General features: G+C 32.6%; 1 protein-coding gene and 1 non-coding gene across 2 annotated transcripts in view; both read right to left on the bottom strand.

Moving 5' to 3' along the window:
• Positions 1-23,727, bottom strand: part of ROBO2 (roundabout guidance receptor 2) — a 1,375,087-nt gene that overhangs the window by 907,478 nt on the left and 443,882 nt on the right. The gene's annotated exons all lie outside the window — the stretch shown is intronic.
• Positions 4,710-4,816, bottom strand: LOC126026576 (U6 spliceosomal RNA). The gene has a single exon (XR_007501800.1). It is a non-coding gene; the product is annotated as a U6 spliceosomal RNA (small nuclear RNA).

Here is a 23,727-nt window from a genome sequence, read left to right as displayed (position 1 = left end):
TCTGCAGTATATTTCTTAATTGGAAATAATAAAAGAAGCATCATTATAAGAAGTAATCAGCATTTCTTAGTTATGATATTTAAGCCTCATAAGGTAGGTGATTTATTTCAACTATTTGGAGCTTCTCCAGAAGAGTTAGAGCATAAATAATGCACTGAAGATCAGCAAGACAGGAGAAATTATAATGCAAGTTAGGAATTGTAGCAGGACTGAACTCCCCTCCCACCTTCAGTGTATTTGCTCTAATGCATATGATACAGTTTAACCTTTGGCAAATAGCATCACTTCTGTGTTGATAATAATACACACATTAATCCTAAAATATCTTCAAAAACCATTAACAGTGCTAGTATTCTTGCCTAACTTCTACACTGATGAAGAGAGAAGATATTTGCTTTTTCTTTTTTTTTTTTTTTTTTTTTTTTTTGAAGAAGGTTGCTTGATGTAGTATTGTGAATTGCCCTAAGGGGGGAAAAAGCTAATTCTAAACATTGCAACTACTAATGAAAATGCATTCATTTACTTTCTCTTTTGTGCCATTACTATTAAAGCTAGCTTATTTTGAATAGAAATCCCTGCTTGCAATTCCTTTATTATCTGTGACAATTAAAAGTTAATAAAGGCTCTTAAGAAAATGTTTTTATTTTTTATTAATTATTGGAGTCTCATGCAATAAAAACTTAAGATAAGAAACAAAAGCATAAAATAGCTAAAAACTATTTAGCTGTAAAAATACAAGGCCAGCAGTTTCAATGTCAAATGTACATCAAGTTATGGTAGGTGATATATTCAGACCTTATGTTCCAGTACATACAGAACTAGGACTGAGAATTATTCGACTACAAGAAATTAGTTTGCCTGTAATGCTAAGAGCAGCCCCTGCTGGTTACTGACATATAATTGGGACAAGGAAAGTTTTAATGAAAGAAGAAGCTGCAATAACTGATTAAAAACTGAGGTAGAGCTCCTTTTTTAATAGCAAATAAAAGTTCTTTGAATCTTTTTTCAAAGGTGACCTAATATAAGAGAAATATATCTAAATTACAATTGTTTCTTTTCTAAATTAAATACATTTTAAAAGTTCAAATAGCCTCTCATTAATAGTTTCCCTAATTATATGTTCTTATTCTTACCCTTCAAAAAAAAAAAAAAGATATCCAATGGAAAAGAGTAAAAAAAAAGCATGATGTGGATAGATATCTATAGTTTTAAATTAAAAAATGACTAATTCATCCTTGATTAAATTTGTATTCTGTAAATGTATAATAAAGGTCTATTGAAGATAATAAAATAATCATAAGCTTCAAGTTATGGTTGTATAGTGAATTAGACATACAATAATTAGTTAATATATCTTAAAACTGCTTCCTCATTGCTGTCACTACTATGTTTTCCTTGGAGTAAATGGAGAAAAATAATTTTTAAAACAGGCAGATTTAATGTTGTGATTTTCTTCTCTCCTCCCTTATTTTTTCTCTAAAATAAATTTTACCTAATTACAACGTAGTGGTTTTCTGTTCATTTAACTTCGCTTGTACATTTAATTTAACTATAAAATCATGTGTGCATGCATATCATTTTACTCTATTCTAAAGAAGTCAGAGATGCTCGGTTTATCTCTTTTGAATCAATACTCAAATATTTATTTAGTTTGATACCATTATAGTTTGATACCATTATACCATTACTAGGTTAAAAGAATTTATTTTCCTTTATCTTTGTACTCTAAATGCTTAAGCAGAGTATGGTCTATGGAATCATGGAAGTCCTACACTACTTGAAAACAAGTAGAGAGTCCATAAAACTTGTATCCTGTTGTGTCTAGAAGCTGGAGAGATAGTACAGCAGATAGGGAGCTTGCTTTTCATGTGGCTGACACAAATTCAATCCCCCATCTTCCCTTATATCCCTAAAGTTCTGCTATGAGTAATTCCTGAATTCAGACCCAGCAGTAATATCTGAGCATTGATAGGTGTGGCACCCCAAAATCAAAGAGTCAAATAAAAACCAAAAATTCTATCCTATTATGCTTATCTTTATTTGTTTATATTTTATTTCTGGGCCACACCCAGAGTTACTCCTGGCTCTGCGCTCAGAAATCGCTCCACGCAGGCTCTGGGACATTATGGGATGCCAGGAATTGAACCCGGGTCCATCCTGGGTCGTGTGCATGCAAGGAAAATGCTCTACTGCTGTGCTATTGCTCCAGCTCCATGCCTATCTTTCTTAAATAAAAAAATCATAAACTCACTCTGAGTTGCAAACAAGTTCAATATCTCATTTAGTATAATTTAAAATATAAGTTACAGTAATTCAAATAGCAATTATATTGTGTCTGCATGTTTATAATTGGTTTATAAATTTTCTTACACATGGGATATGGAGAGTATTATACTGAACAAAATGAGTCAGATGTAGAGGGATAGACATAAAATGATTGCACTCATTTGTATAATATTAAAAAATAAAGAAAGATACTATGGTAATAATATCCAGAGACAAAAGAGATGAGGGCCAGGAGGAAGACTAATCCATGGTATAAAGCTTGCCACAAATACCAGATGAATGCAGTTAGGGCAGTGAAGGGACCACTATGACAATGACAAGGACAGCTGGGAATGATCACTCTTGTCAAGAACTGGGTGCTTAAAGGAGATAAAGTGATATGTATGATACCCATTCAGTAACAATATTGCAAGCCACAGAGTCTAAAAGGAAAAAAGAAAGAAGAGAGAGAAAGAATAAAGATAACTTCCACAGAGGCAGGCAGGGGAGAAATCAGCAGGGGAGAAAAGGATAAAAACGGGACATTGGTGGTGGGAAATGTGCACTGGTGAATGGTTTTGTATATTATAGGACTAAAAATCAAACAAGAACAACTTTGTGACTGTGGGAAAAATAATGTATTATTAAACAGCTTCAAGGCGTGGCTTTTAAATAATGTAATTTTTTAAATATAAATAAAAACAAAATGTCATTTAGAAAGTTGTTAACAACTATGGTTTTTATCATAAAATATTAAAATTATATTAAAATATGAATGAATAAAACAAAATATACATAATCAATCAATGAATATGTTATGTTGTTCCCTTTTGATATTTTTTTAAATTTTTAATATTCTAAATTTTTAAATTATTTATTTATTTATTTTAATTATGAGAACAATGATGCAAAGAAAGAGGACAAGGTAAAGTTACCGTGGAAGGACAATCACCAATAAACAGAGTTCTCAGAAGAAATCCCTTGCTGACACCTTAATTTTGAACATAAAGTCAAGGAACATTAAGAAGAAATAAAACAGAGCCCATGTATAATTACTTTGTCCCTCAAGTCTCCAGATATTCATTATAACATTTCTTAGTGGTACACAAAGCAATTTAAAGCCACGATATTTGTGTAACTCCTGAAACATTGAAGGCATAGTATTTTTTTACATTTCTATGCACATGCATATTAGTTTATGTTAACCTCAAAAGTTTAAGTAGGTTTTTTTTATTTATTTATTTAAGGTTTAGAGTCAAAGGAGCAAAGTAAAAACGGTGTTAGAGTGGCAATTATTGTTTGCATAGGCCCACCAAAATATGGGTGACATGGAAAGGAAAAGCCTTGGCATAAATACACAGAAACCCTACCCCTGAAGTTTCCTGGCATAAGACCAGCTCTAGGTTCCGGCAGAATAGTTTGTCTAATCCAAGTCCTTGTCTGTAGTGCCAATACAGTTTTACTTTTCAAACAGTATCTGTTGTTGGCAAAAGATCCTGGAATTTGCATATCCTACATTGAAGTCAGGCTGGTGTCAAGCATCCTCTAGTTTCACCTCACAATTAAAGGGCAATGCAGAGAGCACTGTCCAGTAAGCAGGACATTATTGTTGTTAAGTCTTCTCAGTGTTAAGGGAAGTCTTTTTTGAGTAGGTTGATGTCAGAGCAGCGGTAGGGTCTTCCCTGATAGAGGATTGTTTCCAGGTGATGTTATAGACAACGTTGTATGTTTCATAGGTGGCTTCCCTAGTTCATGGGTGAATGGAGAATGCCCATTCTTCTGAGGCCTATGCCAGGTCATTATGTCAAAGTTCAGGGTGTAAGGTCCAATTGCACTACAAGTTTTGTGTGTTTTCATCTCTATTAGATAAGAACTTATTTGTATGTATAGAATTTCACCATTTTAATGTGCTTATGCAAACAAGGAATAATGCCACGTGACATTATTGGTACATATAGGGGCTGCAAGAACAGGTCCTACAATCTCCATGACTTGGTTCATATGTAAGCGATAAATGAGGGAATCTTTCACCAAATTCCTTATTGATCAGTTCACAAAGAAAAGAAAAGAAAAAAGTAGGGGAAATCATCACTATATAAGAGAATATTAAGTAAGAGATATAGCTGTCAAAGAAAATAGATATAAAAAATTCAAAGGGTATATTTGCTGTTTTATGTTTTTGAAATAGTTGGGTGGGTGTTAAATCCAGTGCACTGCGTTGGTCTGTGATTTTGGATGGTGCAGTGCTGAAGTTAGAAAAGGTAAATGTGGAGTAATGATAGTTTGGGGCAGAGAATTAAAAAGTGAAAATAATTTTTTAGGGGTGTGATAAAGAGCAGAATACAAACTGGACATTCTGCATACATAAAAACATATCTTAAGGATATGGAGTACTATTAAAATATATTGTGCATGTGGGGGTGTTAGCCCCCGCGTGGTTAGGAAAAAATATGGAACGCTTCACGAATTTGTGTGTCATCCTTGCGCAGGGGCCATGCTAATCTTCTCTGTATTGTTCCAATTTTAGTATATGTGCTGCCGAAGCAAGCACCCCTTTTGATATTTTTAAATGTTTTGGTTCACACCCAACAACACGTTCAAGTGTTCTAGCACTACAGCTGAAAATGGCTTTTGACCAACTCCTGGCATTGATTTGGTGGCCATATGTTATCGGTGATGAAACTTGGAGTTCCATCTTGAAAAGCATATACTGTAGGGCCAGAGCCATAGGAGAGCCTTAGGGCATTTGCCTTGCACGCGACTGACCAGGACGAACTTGTGTTCAATTCCCGGGATCCCATATGGTCTCCCAAGCCAGGAGCGATTTCTGAGCGCATAGCCAAGAGTAACCCCTGAGCGTCACCTAGTGTGGCCCCCAAACAAAACAAAACAAAACTAAACTAAAGCATATACTGTAATTCTTCTCTCCAATCCCCTGTTTCTGCCTTTCTAGTTTCTGCTGCTCTTATTTTTAATGTTTCATTCTTAGTTTCAGTGATTTTAAAACTTATTTGTTAAACATATGGTGTGTATTACAAAGCATTGCATCATTTACTTTTTATTTTTTAATCAGGTCCTACTATAGCAGATGCTTGATCCTGGCAGATTTAGTACTGGGAGACAGGGCGAGCTGGAAGTAAATGCTTTACACATGCTAGATTATGATACTGCTATTGGAGCTATTTCTGTGGCCCCCATATATGATTTTTATATTTATTTATTATTTATTTATTTATGTTTTGGTTTTGGGTCACACCCAGCGGTGCTCAAGGGTTACTCCTGACTCTGTGCTCAGACATAAATCCTGGCAGGCATGGGGACCATATGGAATGCCTGCATTCGAACCACCTTCTGTCCTGGATCAGCTGCATGCAAGGCAAATGCTGTGCTATTTCTTTGGCCTCGTCTTTAAAATATATTTTAAAATATTTCTAAATATAATATGTGCATAGTTGAATCAGCTAACTTTATTTTATGATAAGTAAATTTAAATTTATACTTAAAATAATCTTATCCAGGGGCCGGAGAGATAGTACAGCGGTAGGATATTTGCCTTGCTCATGACCGACCCAGGATTGATGATGGTTTGATTCCTGGCATCACATATGTTCCTCTGACCCTTCCAGGAGCAATTTCTGAGAGCAGAAACAGGAGTAACCCTGAGCGCCACCGAGTGTGATCCAAAAACTAAACAAAACAAAATCTTATCCATATTATATGATGATATAATATCATCTTACATTTTATATATATTATATATATTATCATATATTATATTTATACTTATATTTTCTTCCATTATTTCTGACTTCCTCACTTTTTTTTTTTAGTTCTTTTTAGTTCTTTTTGGGCCACACTCGTTTGCTCAGGGGTTACCACTGGCTAAGCGCTCAGAAATTGCCCCTGGCTTGGGAGGACCATATGGAATGCCAGGGGATCGAACCACAGTCCTTCCTTGGTTAGCGCTTTCAAAGCAGACACCTTACCTGTAGAGCCACCTCGCTGGCCCCGGTTCCTCACTTTTATGCAAAAATTTAATATTTCTTTGCAGTGAGACCAAAGTGGTGACAAAATAAAAAAATTCCAATATTTTGATATTCAATTTTAGGACTTTTTAATTGTACTAATAAAATGTAGGGTGAATATGCTGTTGCAATTAATTCATATGGATTTCAAGATACTGCCAAGTTTCAGAAATATTAAATTTGGATAAATAGAAAAATTAAGGCACTATTTTGCAGCCCTTGAGCAGAAACAAATATATAATTCATAGCATCTTTCTAAGGTCTTTCATTTTCTCCTATGGCTAGTATATGAGTTAAAGTTTCTTAAATAAATGTATAAAACTGTAGAATGATTTTCATTCTTTCCTGAAAAATTAAAAAATTAAAATTGCAGTTCTGGTTACATATAAACCCACAAACTAATCTAAGAGATAACACATGGTCAAACTAATTTAAAATGTTTAACTATTTAATTCTATGACTTTACTATTTAAAAATATGTATTGACAACCTATTTTCACAAGAACTAAACTTACATTTTCTATGCTACTTAAATTTTGCTAAATATACTTAGGATTTTAAAAAGTTCTTGATACTGAAATTATAAAAGCACAGATAAGGGGGCAGGAGAGATAGCATGGAGGTAAGGCGTTTGCCTTTCATGCAGGAGGTCATCGGTTCGAATCCCGGCGCCCCATATGGTCCCCTGTGCCTGCCAGGAGCAATTTCTGAGCCTGGAGCCAGGAATAACCCCTGAGCACTGCCAGGTGTGACCCAAAAAAAAAAAAAAAAAAAAAGCACAGATAAATTATATAGAGCCATATTAAAAGAAATACCTGTGATTCCTTTAACTTTAAATTCTTAAGTGTATTTTAATACTTGAATGTAATCAACTACCATTCACATGAAGTTTCATTCATGTATTCATCACCAAATAAAAGTGAATTTCTCTAAATAATGTTAGCCAAAAGGAGCTTTAGAACATGGACATAAAACTACGTATTTTTAACACTGGGGGTTTGACTTAGTTGTAGGACATTTATTATCTCCCATATGTGGTGTTCTGAATTTTATCCCCAGTACTAAGCCACACATTCACTTTCAGAGTTCTACAAATAATATAGAAGTCAATAATATATATATTCATTATCTTTATATGTGTTTTTACATGTAGTAAATCATATCTTTATTTAAAAATACATTTGTAAAAATATTACAAATTCTCTTAGTGATGGCTATTTCATGAAATTATTGCCCTAAATTAATGCAAATCATATTTTATTCAAATAAATTGAGCAGGTATTATTTGTTTATATATACATACATATAATGCTAGAGAATGTTATAAACAGGATTTAATATTTCTTTAGGGATTTTAAAGAAATATGCTGAAATTACAGGGAGAATTGAAAGACTATAAAATAGTTATCCTAAGATACTCCTGAAAGAAACACCATAGAGAAATAAAGTGTTGCAATTTAGTTATATTAAAAAAGCATGTCATAAAGACTAAATACAAAGAAACATCTAAGTGATAATGAGATCAAATTTAATTTAATTTTTATTGTAAAACATTTTTAGTAGTTCTGAAAAATATATATACACAAAAACTCTCTTTTTCTTTAGTAGAAGGAGAAACAGGGACTAATTTTAGGATAATCTAAAAAAATTCTATGACATTTAAGTTCTTAAATGTACTTATAAAATATAAATTACCTAGTTCATTATGGTGATTATATGGAATATATGCATGATATGCATGATAAGCTGCACCAGAGCAAACAGGTTGACTATATCAAAGAGTAGCTTGATTACCTGTTAAGCTACTGTTTTCTGCACTTTATTTAAAGTTTTAAAGTTATTGTTGCTAGTTTATAGTTTTTCTTTAGCAATAAATATTGAAAACATTTAACCTACTGATTCCTCAATTATTTTAATTGTTTTGAGTATATATTTTTATTTTTGAAATTTACCAGTGGCTGCTGCATTTATAGATACTTCTATAATCGAGTAACTAAGTTTTCAGAATTTTTAGGTTAAAATTAAGGGGTCAGTTTATACTCTGGTCGTTTATACTCTAGTATATAGGTATTTTGTTATTGATATATACTGAGGAAACAAACTATATTCATATACACTTTTATATACATGTGTATATCTATACTAAAATGTTTAGTTTTCTTTTCTTTTGTTTTTTTTTGTTTGTTTGTTTGTTTGTTTTTGGCCACAACTAGTGACTCTCAGGGCTTACTCCTGGCTATATGCTCAGAAATCGCTCTTGCCTTTGGGGGCCATATGGGACGATGGGGGATTCAACCATAGTCTGTCTTATGCTAGCACGCACAAGGCAGACACATAACTGCTTGTTCCACTGCCCCGGCCCCAAAAGTTTTTATTAATTGCAATTTATTAATGGATTATTGAGACATCAAATTGTAAATATTAATTTTTCTTCAAACAAACCTCAATGTTAATTTGATATCCAAAATAAGATTAAAAGCAAAAGATTAATTTGCAACTATTCTTAAAGTATCAGTCTTTTATATGTACTTATAATATCAAAAGTAATATTAAGGAAGTGACCCTTTAATAAAATTCATAAAATTAGAAACCGTCATTGATCATATTTCTTTGTCATTTGGCCTAGAAAGAAAAAACTAAGTACATAATGAATCATATAAAAAGCTGAATACTTTTAGAAGAAAGGACGCTGTTTGATTAGACAAGAATTAACCAAAAGTTTTAATCAGAGAAACAAATTCAATTAAGCTAAAAAATTAATACTTCTTTGAAAAGAAGGTTGTGTAGTTATGTATTTAAAGTATTTTAAGTTTTGTGTTCAAAAAATTTTAAAGATTATGTTAAAACTCAACTTATAGATGTATAGACTGTCTTCATTAATTTTATTAATAAATTCAAAACTGAATTTCTATAATGATCCATGCAATATAACTATTAGTTTGTCTAGTAGCCAGATAACCTCTATTGTGACTGGACCTTCAGGATCATATCCACAGGGTTCAGTAGCTTCCAATACTACATCATGGTGTTATGGGGTGTCAGAGAGCAAAACAGGGTCTGTTCATGCAATGAATGTAACTTAACCCCTGAACTATCTCTCTGGCTTCAATTTCTATAACTGATTGAGACCTATCTCATTGTATTGGATTATCTTTTATTAAAAAAATCCCTGAAAGAAAAAATTGAATATTCATAAAATGAATAAGAATGTAAATGTCACTCATGTGCATTTTCTAAGTTTTCAAAAACACAAGGAAATTTTCTGTCCACTTTAATAAAGATTAAATAATTAATAAATATTAGGCATATAAGTATTTAAAAGTTGGGCATATTAAATTAAAAACAATGAAGTTTTCTTAGTTGCTTTATATGCAATATGAATGAAATAGAATCAAAAGGGAATCACTGTTTTTCCAAAATTACATGCTAGCTCTGGGAGTTATACTTAAAATGATGAAGCTGGGATAAGGTAAATATACATATAAGATATAGAAACCATAAAATCCAAAACCAGTTCATTAGTTTTAAATGATTTTGAATTTTAAATAAAATTCAAATAAATTCAGGTATTGAAAGCTCATGTGATTTATGTTAAACATCATGTAAGTAATAATTTGACTTTTCTAGAAAGCAGTATATTTTAGTTTTTCTAAAAGCCCTGATAATTTTGTTCTCAAAGATTTTTCTATAAAAGATAACAGAAATATGGGTAAGATGCAAAATGTCACTGTCATAGCAATTAACATCCATTAGTCAGGAAAGGCAAAGCTTTTTATAAATGTAAATTTGTTTTATTATTTCAGGTCAGAAAATAAACTAAGTAAATGTGGAATCATGGTAAGAAAATTCAAAACATTACTCAGGCTTTTAAAGTAAAGGTCAAAGTGAACACTTTCTCAATTTATGTTCACTTATCTGGGGTGTGAATTACTACTTTTCAAAGAATATAGCCACTGATATATACTGCACACAGAATATTTAGGTAAAAATGAAGGCAAAAGTAAATTTATTTTTGATAATATTGAAGATAAACTACTGATATTTTTCAATTTTGTAATTTTTTCCAATTTTTTGAAAAGAAAACAATTTACTTTTCCCCAAAAATTACTGTACTTCTCAATATCCTGAGTTATTGTTAGAGGTTTATCTCATCGAGAAATTTTTTTTCTCTATTTTATGAGGGTTAGTACAGATCTTTTGTCTCTTTTATGTTCAAATCAATAAAGTTATACTATTCTAGCAAATTGTCTTCAAATCAAAGCCTGTATTGATTTCATGAGTTTTTTCTTATGAATGATTTCCTTGTTATATGAGTATTGTTTGTTGTGCAACATTAGAGAAGCAACATATCTAAAAATGCATTTTCTCTTATCTGAAAATAGGAGCGTTACAGTTTGTCATGTGTGCTAATATTACATTAGTAGGAAAATATTGACAAATGGAAATTGTGGAACTAGAGTGTTTAAGACACACACACTTCATATGCAGTTGATATCCTGGTTCTGTTCCTGGTATGAAATAGTCTTAAGCATCATAAACTGTAATCCTGTAGATTCCTCTGTAATCTTCGGTGTGGTCCTAGAGTTTTCCAGCATTATAGGGCCCATGGCACCACCCAGTCCTCAGAAATTCACATTGAATCCCTAATCCAGTTGTCTGGGCGTTTCCTGGAGAGACCAGTAGAAAGCCTGTGTACAGCTTGAAAATTGAACTTCGCTTGAGATAAAGTTTATTATTCTTAGGAGCTGGAACATTAATTACAGCAGTTAAGGCTTTTGCCTTCCATCAAACTCAGGTTTGATCACCAATGATTTCCTGAATCCACCAGGAGTGATCTCTGAGTACAGAGCCAGAACTAATCCCTGAGCACTGCTGTGTGTGAAATACTGAAATACTTGAAGTAAAACTTATTCCAGTTTTTATACATGTTTATATCTTTATAAACCATCATTTGTTTTTAATTCCTCTCATATTCTTTTATATTCATCTATTGTCTTCAAAATTGAATAGGGCTTATACACTTTTTCAAAAATTATTATCTTATTTATATGGACAGAACATTTATCTCTTAAATTAGAGTTTGCTTTTAAAATCACTGACAGTTTTACTTCCTTAAGTTCTTTAAAGGGTATATAAAGGTATTTTGGTTAATCCAAGTTAAATATTTGCAGTATTGGCATCTGGGTGGAGATATACCCTAAATGCTGTGAGACATCTATGGGACACAGGACAATCCCTACAACAAAATATCTGGTACCAGAGATCAATAGTATTGAGGTTGCAAAGCCCCAAATATTTTAGTCTTTCATCTTGTAAATACTTATTATTTGCATCTGAAAGAATGCAAACCTAAAGAGAATGAGATTTTACCTGGCCTAATTTCCATTGCATTAATTGTGTGTTGTAAAGTGACAAATTTTAGATAAGGCTGTCTTTTCTTGTCTTTCATAAATAATAATTCTCTCACACAATTAGAGGTTTACTTAACAATCTAGTTAAATCTAATGGTAATGTTTATTGGTTTCACTTCATGTTAGAGTTTAGCTAATTTCAATACTTCACGGTTCACCTTCTCCAGAATACTAAAGGTTAAGTTATTGATTCTCATGTTTCCTTATATCTATCTGCAAGGGTATAAGAAAATTTGTGGACTTAACATTGTCTTGAAGTATATCAATATATGTAGTTACATAAAAACATCAGGGTAGCTTGGATTCAATACTATTTTTATTGATATTTATGAACATTTAATGTTATATTATACATTATTATTATATATGATATAATATATATTATATTTAATGTTATATTAATAATGATTTGAAATCATTATTAGGATATTTAGTCCCAACTTATATTATTTAAATATAAACTTATATTATTCAAATATAAATTTTATGTAAATTAAATCTGTGACCTATACTTCAAAGAAAAAAACCTAAATAGCAATATATTTTATATAAATGTAGTGGTAATCATCACTTGTAAAAAGTATTTTAAATTGTTACATCAATTTTTGACCTATATTAAGCTTCATTCTTTGTAAATTGCAATACCTTCTCAAAACCTGCTCTTAAGAAAAACTTGTGTTTTTTGTTCTTGTTTAGTTACTTTATTTTGTACATCTTAGAATTGTACATAAAGCAAGATAGAATATATAGCTACTGTGAAATATTACCATTTGTTTCAACATAAAATATTTTAGACTATAATTTATATTCAATGTATGGAAGGCTACTATGTTTAGCAGTAAGTTATTCTTCCTGAGAACAGTAGCAAACAGCAAGATTTTTTTATTTTTTTGTTTTTTGGGCCACACCCAGGGTGCTCAGGGGTTTCTCCTGGCTATCTGCTCAGGAATAGCTCCTGGCAGGCATGGGGACCATATGGGACCTTTGGTTCTGGGAAGGCTGCTTGCAAGGCAAATGCCACTGTGCTATCTCTCTGGCCCCACTAATGGCAAGATTTTACTTAGCTTGTGTAACAAATTTATTTTATTCAGTGTGCGAAGAGGTCTTCCAAGTTCAAATTCATACAAATTAAATATGCATTTTTATCATGAGTCTACATCAGAATATTCTCATTTATGTTTCCAAAGTCTAATTTACATTAAAAGTGGGTGGAGATTGTCTACTTTTCTATTTATACATTTGTAAGAGTTTTTAACTAGTGAAGATTTTCTTTAAGCAATTTTTAAAACCTTAATTTGTGTCTATGTTCAAGATTCAAAAATATTCACAAAAAAGGGTAATTTTTGCTGTATAATTACTTTTATCTATGAGTTTGTTTCTTCATAGAGCTCACTAAATGCCATTAATTTTCTTGAACAGATCAAGCATTGCCAATGTATGATTTTTCCAAACCACAGAAATTGAGAAAAATAGCATTTACAGTCTGCAATGTTTACTGAAAGGCTTGTGGAGAATTTTGTTTGTATTGTTACTATGTCAAATACCCTCAGTCAGAATGTTTCTTTGAAAGTTTGAGTTTTATCTATAAATCTTGAAGAAGGAAAAGCTTCATTTACAATTTATTCTTATACTTTCATTGAGTTTGGTTGATGACTATTTTTATATGTGACTTTTTGTGCTGTGGTATTGAGATGTCTCCTTCGGATGTCCTAATTTGTACCCTACCAGATGCTTATGTGAGTTATTGAAGTATTTGAAGTGAGAAAGTGACAATGCAGCAAACTTCCTTTCACATGTGTAAAGGTATCTTTGAGAAGAACACCTATGGCCAATATCCAACTGACTCCTGTGAATTAAAGATCTAAATCCTGAAGAGTAGACAGTGAAGTCAGTTGGAAACTTTTCTCTCAAGTAGCCAAAGTAGCTTTGATCCCCATAATTACATATGGATCTCTGAGCATCTCTAGATTCTAAATCCCAAGAACTACCAGAGGTAACTCAAATTCAAAAATAATAAATAAATAAATATATTCAATGAATGGTGCCTTCCACAATATTATTGTCAAAAAATGAGTTGAGGATTTATACATACAATAGCTCTGAAAGAGATAATATATGAGATATAAAAAGGTTGAATATCTTTAATGTATGTGGAAATCAGATACTTCAGTTTGCCTGGTGATATGCAGTTATAATCCTGTTTTCTTTAGGGAATAACTAATAGTGCCTCCTTTTGTTTAAAAAAATATCTCCATTTGAGAGATAATTAATGTGATCATTTGGACAAAATTATGCTACTTTATTATTGATAAATATTTTTAAATATCACATGAAAATTGATACATCTGAATTTTAAATTCTAAAAATTTAAAAAGTTATAAAATATTTCTATAATTGCAAAAGCTCCTATCACATAGTGATTTTTAATATTTACCTATTGTCATAGGTATGTAAAATTTTGGCTGCAGACTTTAAAACGAGTTAAAACAAACCTGAGAGGTTTGGGCTTATTACTTAAACTCCCCATGTGTAAAATTAGGTTACAGTTCAGTTTTGAGGATATAGTAAATTAATTTATTAAAAAAGTTTCTAATATGCTCGACACAGTGTTATTACAATCATTAACTGTGCATTTATAAATTTGACAAAAATCAGTGAACTAGAATTAAAGTGAATTATCTTGAATACAAATGGTTTCCAGTAAATTTATTTCCTAATCCTTGAACTATAGAGTGTACAGCATATTCCCAGGAATACTCAGAAATAACCCTGTCACAGGTCAAAGAAAGACTTATTTGTGGGAAGCAGCACATTTGAATATGTATGGTTAGTGTAATGTCTTTTAGTGTACACACAGGCCTATTTTTTTGGGACTCTATAGTCTGGATAACCACTGTTCTCAAAACACTCTTTCATAGTTTTTTTTATCTGATCATATCCAAGCTAATGGATACCGCAGTCTTTATTAGAATAAGACTTCTGGCATTGCTCCACATTTTAATTTAGAAAAAAAGTCTACATCTACTTCTAATTCCCTGGAAAATATCTCCACAGTTTAAGATACAATTCTATTAAAATATTTTGAAAAGAGAAGTTTAGGTATATAGGTATATATACATTGACTTAAGCAGAATCAGTTTTATGCTTTAGATACACAAATTTGTATAAATTAGTGTAGAAAAACAAGGAAAACAATATTCATTGGTGGCTTGCAGAGAAGTAAAAATCAATGTGACCTTTGGGCCGGAGCAGTGGCACAGGGCATAAGGCATCTGCCTTGTGCGCAGTAGCTTAGCAGGAACCGTGTTTCGATCCTCCGGCATCCCATATGTTCCCCGCAAGCCAGGAGCGATTTCTGATCGCATAGCCAGGAATAACCCCTGTGCATCACCAGGAGTGGCCCATAAACCAAAAACCAAAAAAAAAAAAAAAAAAAGTCATTGCGACCTTAATAATGTTGACATTCTATCTCTAATCTGCATTTTTGGATCATCCTTCAGTTTCTGTGACATTACCATCCAGACCCTCACTCACTCAGACCACTCAGCTGCTTAGCAAAATTTAATGAATATTTTTGGACCAAACCCTGCTGTACTCAGAGATTACTACTGGTTTCTATGTTAGGGAGTAATCTGTGCAAATCAGTACCCTTATCTGCTTTAATATATTCCAGCCCCTGTCAAAGACATATTTTACCCAATACCTAATTATTTCATTTCTCAACAACAAATAGTAATATGTCATTGTATAAAATTTTTATTCAGAGCTATCACAAAGTTAATATAATAATATTATTTTTCAATAAAAAATTAAAAACATATAGGAGAACAGCAGATATATCAAAAATTGATCAATATTTGGTAGTTGGTCAGATTCAGTTTCAGTCTCATCTACACTGTTCTGTAGCCAAGAATTATTTTGCTAAAACTCATTTCTTTTCTTCCATAATTCTGAACTTTCATTGTTTAAGAAACTTCATTATAAAATTCAAAGTCCTCTGCAAATTTCTCCAACAATATAATAAAGCATCACAATTTGGTTCATCAAAATTTGGTTTTGTTTAGATAATCTATCATCCATCTATCTTCTTTCTTATTTTTATTTTTTATTTTTTGGATTTTGGATCACAACCGGCAGTGTTCAGGGGCCACTCCTGGCTCCACACTCAGAAATCTCCCCTGCAGACCTAGGGGACCATATGAGATGCCGGGATTCAAACCATCGTCCTTCTGCATGCAAGGTATAATGCCTTCCCTCCATGCTATCTCTCCAACCCCTATCTATCTTCTATCTATCTTCTATCTATCTTCTATCTATCTATCTAATCTATCTATCTATCTATCTATCTATCTATCTATCTATCTATCTATCTATCTATCTATCTATCTATCTATCTATCTATCTATCTATCTATCATCTATCTATCTCTTTCCACTTGCCCAGCTCTTTCCTCACTCCTAATCATTTACTTGCTCTTACTTTCTTACTTTTCCAGTACCCACTTTCCATTTTATTCTCTATTCCTGCACATTTTTCACTGTTAAAGATATCTATACCATGTTGTTGTTTCCCTTGGGCCTCCTAATGTTCAATGAAATAGTGAAAAACTTCTACTAAAAATTTCAGATATTTTTATTAAATCATAGAGATGGATACTTTCACCAAGATAATCATATTTTAAGTCCTTATTACTATTTTTCTCATTTTATGGGAAACCAGATTTTTTACAAATAATAGATTTTGGAACAGAGAATTCATCATTCAATTGATGAATGAAGAAAAATTATGACTGGTGTATTCTATAAATATATGTGCACTCAACAGAAAATAAATCAGCATTACATAAACATAAACACTAAAAATTGGTATCAGAATACTCCATTCTTAATTTTGTTATTCTATTAGTTCATAATTTAAATATATATGAGTCATAAATATGTTAGTATATTAATCTTCACCTGCTATTGAATTGTAGGATGACTTTTATCTTGTTGCCATGCTTCCTTTGCCATTCTCCAGCTCTGCTATTCGACCACAACTTAGCCACCAACATAATGGATTAGACAAAAAATGTGGCCGGAGAGAAAGCACAGTGGGTAGGGCCACTTTGCACGTGGCTGATCCAGGTTTGATCTATGGCATCCTATATGTTCCGCAAGCAGGCCAGGAGTGATTTCTTTGCACAGAACCTGGAGTAACCCCCAAGCGCTGCCAGGTGTGTCCCCAAATTAAACAAAATAAAATAAAATAATTGAAAATGTAGCTCTGCTCAGTTCTTGGCATTTTACTTGGATCCTGCAATGATTCACTGCACACAGTCGTGCTCATGGACAGTAGAGCAAGTAGACCAGCTGAAAATTCTCTTCTTAGAATGGAGGCAGGCAGATTTTCTTTTCAGCAGGAAGACACACCCACACCCTTCGACAGAGAAGTGATTTAGCTCCACAACTGAACCACACCAATTCTAAAAGTCACCAAATTCTCCCAGTACCATCACTTGTGAAATGCATGACCAAATAAGCAGCCAAGTTACACTTCCAAATTTCATGTTATTGTCATGTCAGCAGAACCACAGTAAAGCTGATGTGTAGAAGTTCATCAAGAACTTCATGCAAAAACAGTATCACAGTAGGTTTCAACTAGTACCAACTATACTGTAAATCATCAGACAATAAATTAATTTACACCATTCTGAAATATAATTATCACAAAAACTAATAAAATAATTATAAAAGATCAATTTTTATTAATATTTTTGTTAATAAAATTTTCTTTGTATTGTAACAAACAAAATGAAGTAACTTTTTTATTTTACTTTCATCATAGGAAGTACTTTTTATTAACAACACCATTTCCCAGGTAATCCTTAAATTCTCATTATTTTTGAATAAAAATTTCTTTAAGCATCATGATTACAGAAATGTTCATAGTTGGGCTTTAGTCATAGAATGTACACTGCCTTTCAACAGTGAATCTTTCCCACTATCAATGTCCCCCATTTTCTTCCCACAGATGCCCTGTCTATCTCTGGGACTGGTATTCTGTTTCACTTCCAAAGATTTTCTTTCTGACATTGTGGTTTGCACTATTCCCAATGCGAGGATGCTATGCAGCTCTCTCTCTTTTTAAAAAGATAAGAAGGGAAAATAAATTACTAATAAATCTTTATTTAAGTACTATATAAGCATGTTTGTAGTTGGGTTTCAGTCATAAACATAATACCCCCCTTCACCAGTCATCATATCTTTTTATCCCCTTTCAGCATCCATTTCTTGTCCAGGATGATCAGTTCCAGCAATCATTGTCATAGTAAGGTAATTTTTTTCCTGCTAAGAAGGCAGCTTTTGTCATTGAGTGGTAAACAGAATATCACACTCGTGGTGGGATAAGTGTTGGAAGGCTGAAGATCTAAAGCAATTGTGCCATAGAAAACTTGGTAAATCATGGTGTTTTATTATAAATTAAAAAAGAGAGAAGTAAAGTAAGATGAAGAGGGCAAAATAACTAATAGATGAGGATTAAAAAGGGCACTATATTTACTAGAATTATTGCACAATAGTAGTCTCATTCAAAGTGCTTATTTTAATGAAAGTGGACTATTATTTTAAATGCCTGTTGGCATTTTTATAATAGTAAATAATAAATTTTTCTGAGTATATTTCACTGTTGAACTTTAATTCCACTTCACATTCACATTTTAGAAGTAAGGTGAAATAATTGTTTGCAGTAGAGATGAACTTCTAGATAAAGGTTGATCATAAAGCCAGTTAACTGTTTTTCCAATAATTACTGGCCTCTAGGGAACTATAACTAAAATATATAAATTTTTTCCATTATGGGTTCTAGAAAAGGCTGTGTTTTATAAATAACAGGACTAAATATAAAAGATTACCAGAAAAAGAAGATCTCAATTTTATGAATTAGCATTGTGTTGAAATATCCAAGACTTAACATTTCCAATATTATAAGATTAGCATTGATAAATATAGATCACTGTTAAATAGTTCAATATACTTATTTCATAGTTATAAATTAACAATAGACCAAAGTGCTGCTTATTTTTCAAAATATTAAATGTATCAGTTTTGAGGAACAATAATTTTGTTGCAATAGGACACAATTTTTTTGTTAATCATGGGAAGTGGGAAAGAAAAGACAACTAAATAGCACGTTGTGACTAATATTTGAAAATAAATCCTGGGTAGTATGCATTTATCCTTACCATTAGAAATTTTTTAAGTATTTCTGGAAGTAAGCCGTGTGTCCTTCATTTTCATTCTCAGCACATAAGAGTTGAATACATTGAACAGATCAATAAATATTTGTTGAAAGAGTGAAAACTAAATGAAATCACCCTGCTTAAAAGAAATCAACTAAATGAATTTGAGTAATGAGGATTTAGAGCAGCAATTAGTACATTTCAATATTTCCACTTTGGTGCTTTGGTCTTCTTCACCCCCCTCTTTTTAGACCTTTTTTCCCTTTCATTTAAGGCTCCTGTCATATTCAGTAATAGTCTCTGAACAACCTATAGAAAATGTACTTCTGATTTTAACAATATTACTTTAGACCTAATCAGCTTAATCATTATAGGTACAGAAAGAATACATCAACTCTCTTCAATTAAAAATGATAACATTTAAATCTTGTGAGACTATGAATATGCAGTATGTGTAATATTAAGAACATTTAATGTCCAATTTTGATATGATTTTCATTTTAAAATTTAACATAGACCAAGGACATACTCAAAGAATAAAATTACTCAATCATTGGTAATATCTGTTCAAGTTTATATGTGTCAATCATAATTAATTTCATAATAATCTACATCTGAATACATGTCTTAACCTCAAAGCCCTAAAATGATATAACTCCCTTTTTACAGATGTATGGAACCTCTTTGCCTTTAAATAATAGAAATTTTTTCATCTCTGAATTCTATTCATTCACTTATTTCATTTTTATGACAGATATTTGCAGATTCAAATATATGTTGTGATAGTAAAAACTGTGTGTGATACATGGAAACTACTAGTAGAAAGTGTACCGACTTTATAAGAATAGAAGATACATATTGATATCTGTTTCAATTTAGCACATATATAACATACACAGCAAATCTAGTCTTTTAATTCCTGTCTAAAATATGAGAAACAAATTATATCGTAAGCCTGTTGGAAAGGGAAACAAGAGGTAATGATATACCTAGAAAGACTAACAGCTGATATTTTACTTTGTCTATATTTATTACTAATTAAATATGACAGAGATGGCAATGATATGAACAGTAGGCTATTGGAACCTGCATAGGATGATAACTATCTTTGAGGTTATCAGGAACCTTACTCATAAGAAACATCTGATCAGACTAAAGGTTCAGCTTAGAACATTCTAGATTGTAGGAAAAAACGTAATGAGGCAAAAAAAACAAAGGACATTTTTGTCCTTAAATTTTTGGTGAGGTAGTTCATTTTAATAAAAAAAATCATGTTTTCTTTCTATGTGTTTAACTTGATTGCACTATGATGGCTCATTAGCACTTGAAGGGAACTAACTTGAGATAACATGTTTCAAAAGGTGCTTCCTTTTTCTTTCCTTAACATTATACTTAGTTTTAAGTATAATGAATCCAAAGGTTTTTAAATCACTGATCCACAGACTGGTGCCAATCTATAGGAAGTGTAGGAAGTGGTTACAACTGTTGATCTGTGGCGGCTATGCAAATAAATTATATTTATATTACAATGGTGACAATGGTTGACAAATGCTGACCTAAAATGAAGAATTGAGATTTTAATACTCATAGAATAAGAAATATTTCAAATAGATAGTGGGCAATTAAGGGTTCATTGGCTCTTTTATTTTTTGTGTATTTCTTCATAGATGTTGATAAGTCAAAGAACTTGTTAATTCAAGTTTTTATTTTAATTTTTGGAAATTATTTTTCTGTTTCAGTTTTGTTTCGAACCATTGCCTACAGTGCTTAGGGCTGACTTCTGCTTCTGCCATCAGAAAACCATATGCTGTGCTGGGGATCAAACCTAAATTGGCCTCACATTAGGCAAGTGCCTGACCTTTACATATTTTTCTAGCTATAGTTTTCTACCTTTCAAATATTGACAAGTAATGTTATATCTACTAATTAGTTCCATTTAATTTCATACAGTTTTAAGTATAAAACTATACATCTTACTAATTCCTACCTATAAGAGAATCCTTGATACTAGATCCATCTGAAAATATGGCTAATCTAGAACTCATAGTTGTTGGAGTAACCAGTTCTTAATCTAATCAAAATATTTCTTTATTGAATGCATGTGCCCCTCCCTGACAGGAAGAACCTCTGGATTGCCTTCTTAGCCCTACCTGCTCTCCATCTATGGGGCTGGTCCTACTTTTTCCAAAATGACCTGGGTTAAAGAGACTTTTAGCAAAAGAAGAATCTCCATGGAGATATATACTCAGTGGGTAGAGCTTGCACATGGTCAGTCAAGGGTCCATCTCCTGTTCTACATAAAGCCCCTGGCACTGCTATGAATGCCCTGTGAGAGCTGTTATGGTAGTTAAGACCTGAGAAATGCCTGTTTTGCTTAAAATCAAGATAAACAAAATGAGCAAACAAGATAATTTCATAAAAGATGTCACTGATAGTGAAACTGGATTCTTTGAGAAATATATACAGTATTTTCCGGCATATAAGACGACACTTTAACCCATATAAAACTTCTTGAAAGTCAGAGCCTTCTTATACGCCAGTATAAGGCATGCTGAAACTTACTCCAGCATCAGGGACGAGTGATCCGCCGTGCTCTTACCGCTACATCCCATCCAGCTGCCAGATGTCATCACTCAGTCCTCTGCTTGTCCTGATTTATCTTTCAGGACACAAAAAGGAGCTGAGTTACTGAGTACTGCATCCCATCCAGCTGCCAGGTGTCATTGCTGGTATGTGACTTTCCAGTGCTCAGTCTTCTGTTCAATTTTATGGGACACAGAGGAGGCACTCTGTCTCTCTCTAGTGGTCCTATTAATCACTGCACCCCAGCCAGCTGTACTTGGAGGAGCCCCTTCACCCTGTTCTCAATGTAGATCACAATTAAAAAATCACAGTTGCTCACTACAAATGACAAATGTAAAATGATTGTTGGCACTCCAAAGTCTAGCTTTATTAAACATATGCTGTTAACCGTTGAGGGTTCTACTCTTTTTCTCTTATGATTTTTAATTTCCATTTGGTGTGTGTTAAAAGAGAGGTAGTCTTATACAGCGAATATAGCTCAAATCCTATATATTAGCAGGAAAATAGGGGGTCGTCTTATATGCCAGAAAATATGGTAAGTAGTTGATGAGGAAGTAAAGGTAGAGATCAAAGAGTTGATTAGATTCTAAGCAATGGATTTCATGAGGTAGTATGTATATCAGGATCATAATGTGAAGTTTTGGTTTGAGGACATGAGTACTAATCAACTTCAACATAACACACTCTTATGTTAATCAGTGGTAGATTAATTGGCATAAGTAGCTGGAAAAAATCCTGCATAGTGGAGTAGATCAAAAATGCAAAGGAAATAAATACTGATAAATATTACAACATAAGTAAATCTTGGGTAATAAAGATGACTAAAAGTCATAAATTATATTTTAGGAATCAGGTTGAGGGTGTTACTGTCAGGGACCTGACAGCCCTGACATCCTTGGTCTGCTTCTGCTGCTGCTTTGCAGAACTTCCTGGTATAGCTGCCCTCGAGACCCCCCACTCTGGGGCTTAGAAAATGAGTAAATCAAGACAAAGTTAGCACAAATTGTGCTACCTAACAGGATGCCCGAGGAGGTTTGTTAAACTATGTTGCCAGCCTTGTTCCTGTTGACCTTTCAAGCATGAGTTAAGATCTAGGTTTAACTTTATGTTTAGTAAGAACATTGGGTAATTGTAAATGTTTTAATGGTAAATGCCTTCATGTTACACATTTCTTTCCGCAGGCCCACCCCCCTGCCTCTTTGTGGCTTGGTACTATATAAGCTCTGTGAACTTTGCAATAAACGGCTCTTGATCAGAATCTTGTCTTGAGTCCTGTCTGTTCCCCTCTCCAATTCTTTTACAGTTTAAGTCCTCTTCGTGACCCACGAATAACTGGTGACCCCTGTCCCTGCAGGCAGGTTTGGGTGGTCGCATGTTACAATAGGGATAGTTTATGAAAACTAATGGACATGTATGAGATTATTCAAAACTAAGATAGTGATGATGGGTATACATTTCTATAAGTATATACTATCCCTTAAATGATGCATGTTAAATTGGTAGCATTTTGCATGTCAAATGTTTTAAAACTAACAAATGAGGGGCTGGAGTGACAGCACAATGGTAGAGCATATAAATTGCACACAGCCAACAAAGGACAGAGCCGGGTTTGAATCCCAGCATCCCAAATGGTCCTTAGCTTGTCAGAAGTGACCTCTGAGCACAGAGCCAGGAGTAATCTCTGAGTATTGCCAACTGTGACCCCAAAAAACCAAAACAAAACAAGAAAATGTTAGGGTAGGTTAAAATGGATAGGGTGATTACCTTACACTTGACTAACCTGCTTTGTCACACATATATAGTCACCAAATCCTGCCAGAAGTAATCCCTGAGCACCACTGAGTGAGGTCCCTAAATCCAAAATATATTAATTATATGTAACTATATGTAAAATAAATAAAAAGAAAAATAAAAAAGAAAGAAGAAAGAAAGAAATTATAAAAAGAAATAAAGAAGAAAGAAAAAGGAAAGAAGAAAAGAAGAAAAGTAAAAAGAAAAAGTAAAAAACAAAGAAAAAGTAAAAAAGAAAGGGAAAGAGAAAGATAAATGAGTGAAATAAAGCAGGACAGAAAGAAATGAAAGGCAGCAAAGAAAAAAAAATAAAGGACAGAATGGAAATTACCAAATGATAAACTATTAAATATTAACTACTGAAATGAGTCCTAAACATTGGAAGGAGATCAACATGATCAAATTGTGTGGTTGGGAAAGAGATGTGAACTAG

The sequence above is a fragment of the Suncus etruscus genome, chromosome 13 (assembly GCF_024139225.1).
Source record: "Suncus etruscus isolate mSunEtr1 chromosome 13, mSunEtr1.pri.cur, whole genome shotgun sequence".
NCBI classification, from domain to species: Eukaryota; Metazoa; Chordata; class Mammalia; order Eulipotyphla; family Soricidae; genus Suncus; species Suncus etruscus.
This window is presented reverse-complemented; position numbering and strand designations above follow the sequence as displayed.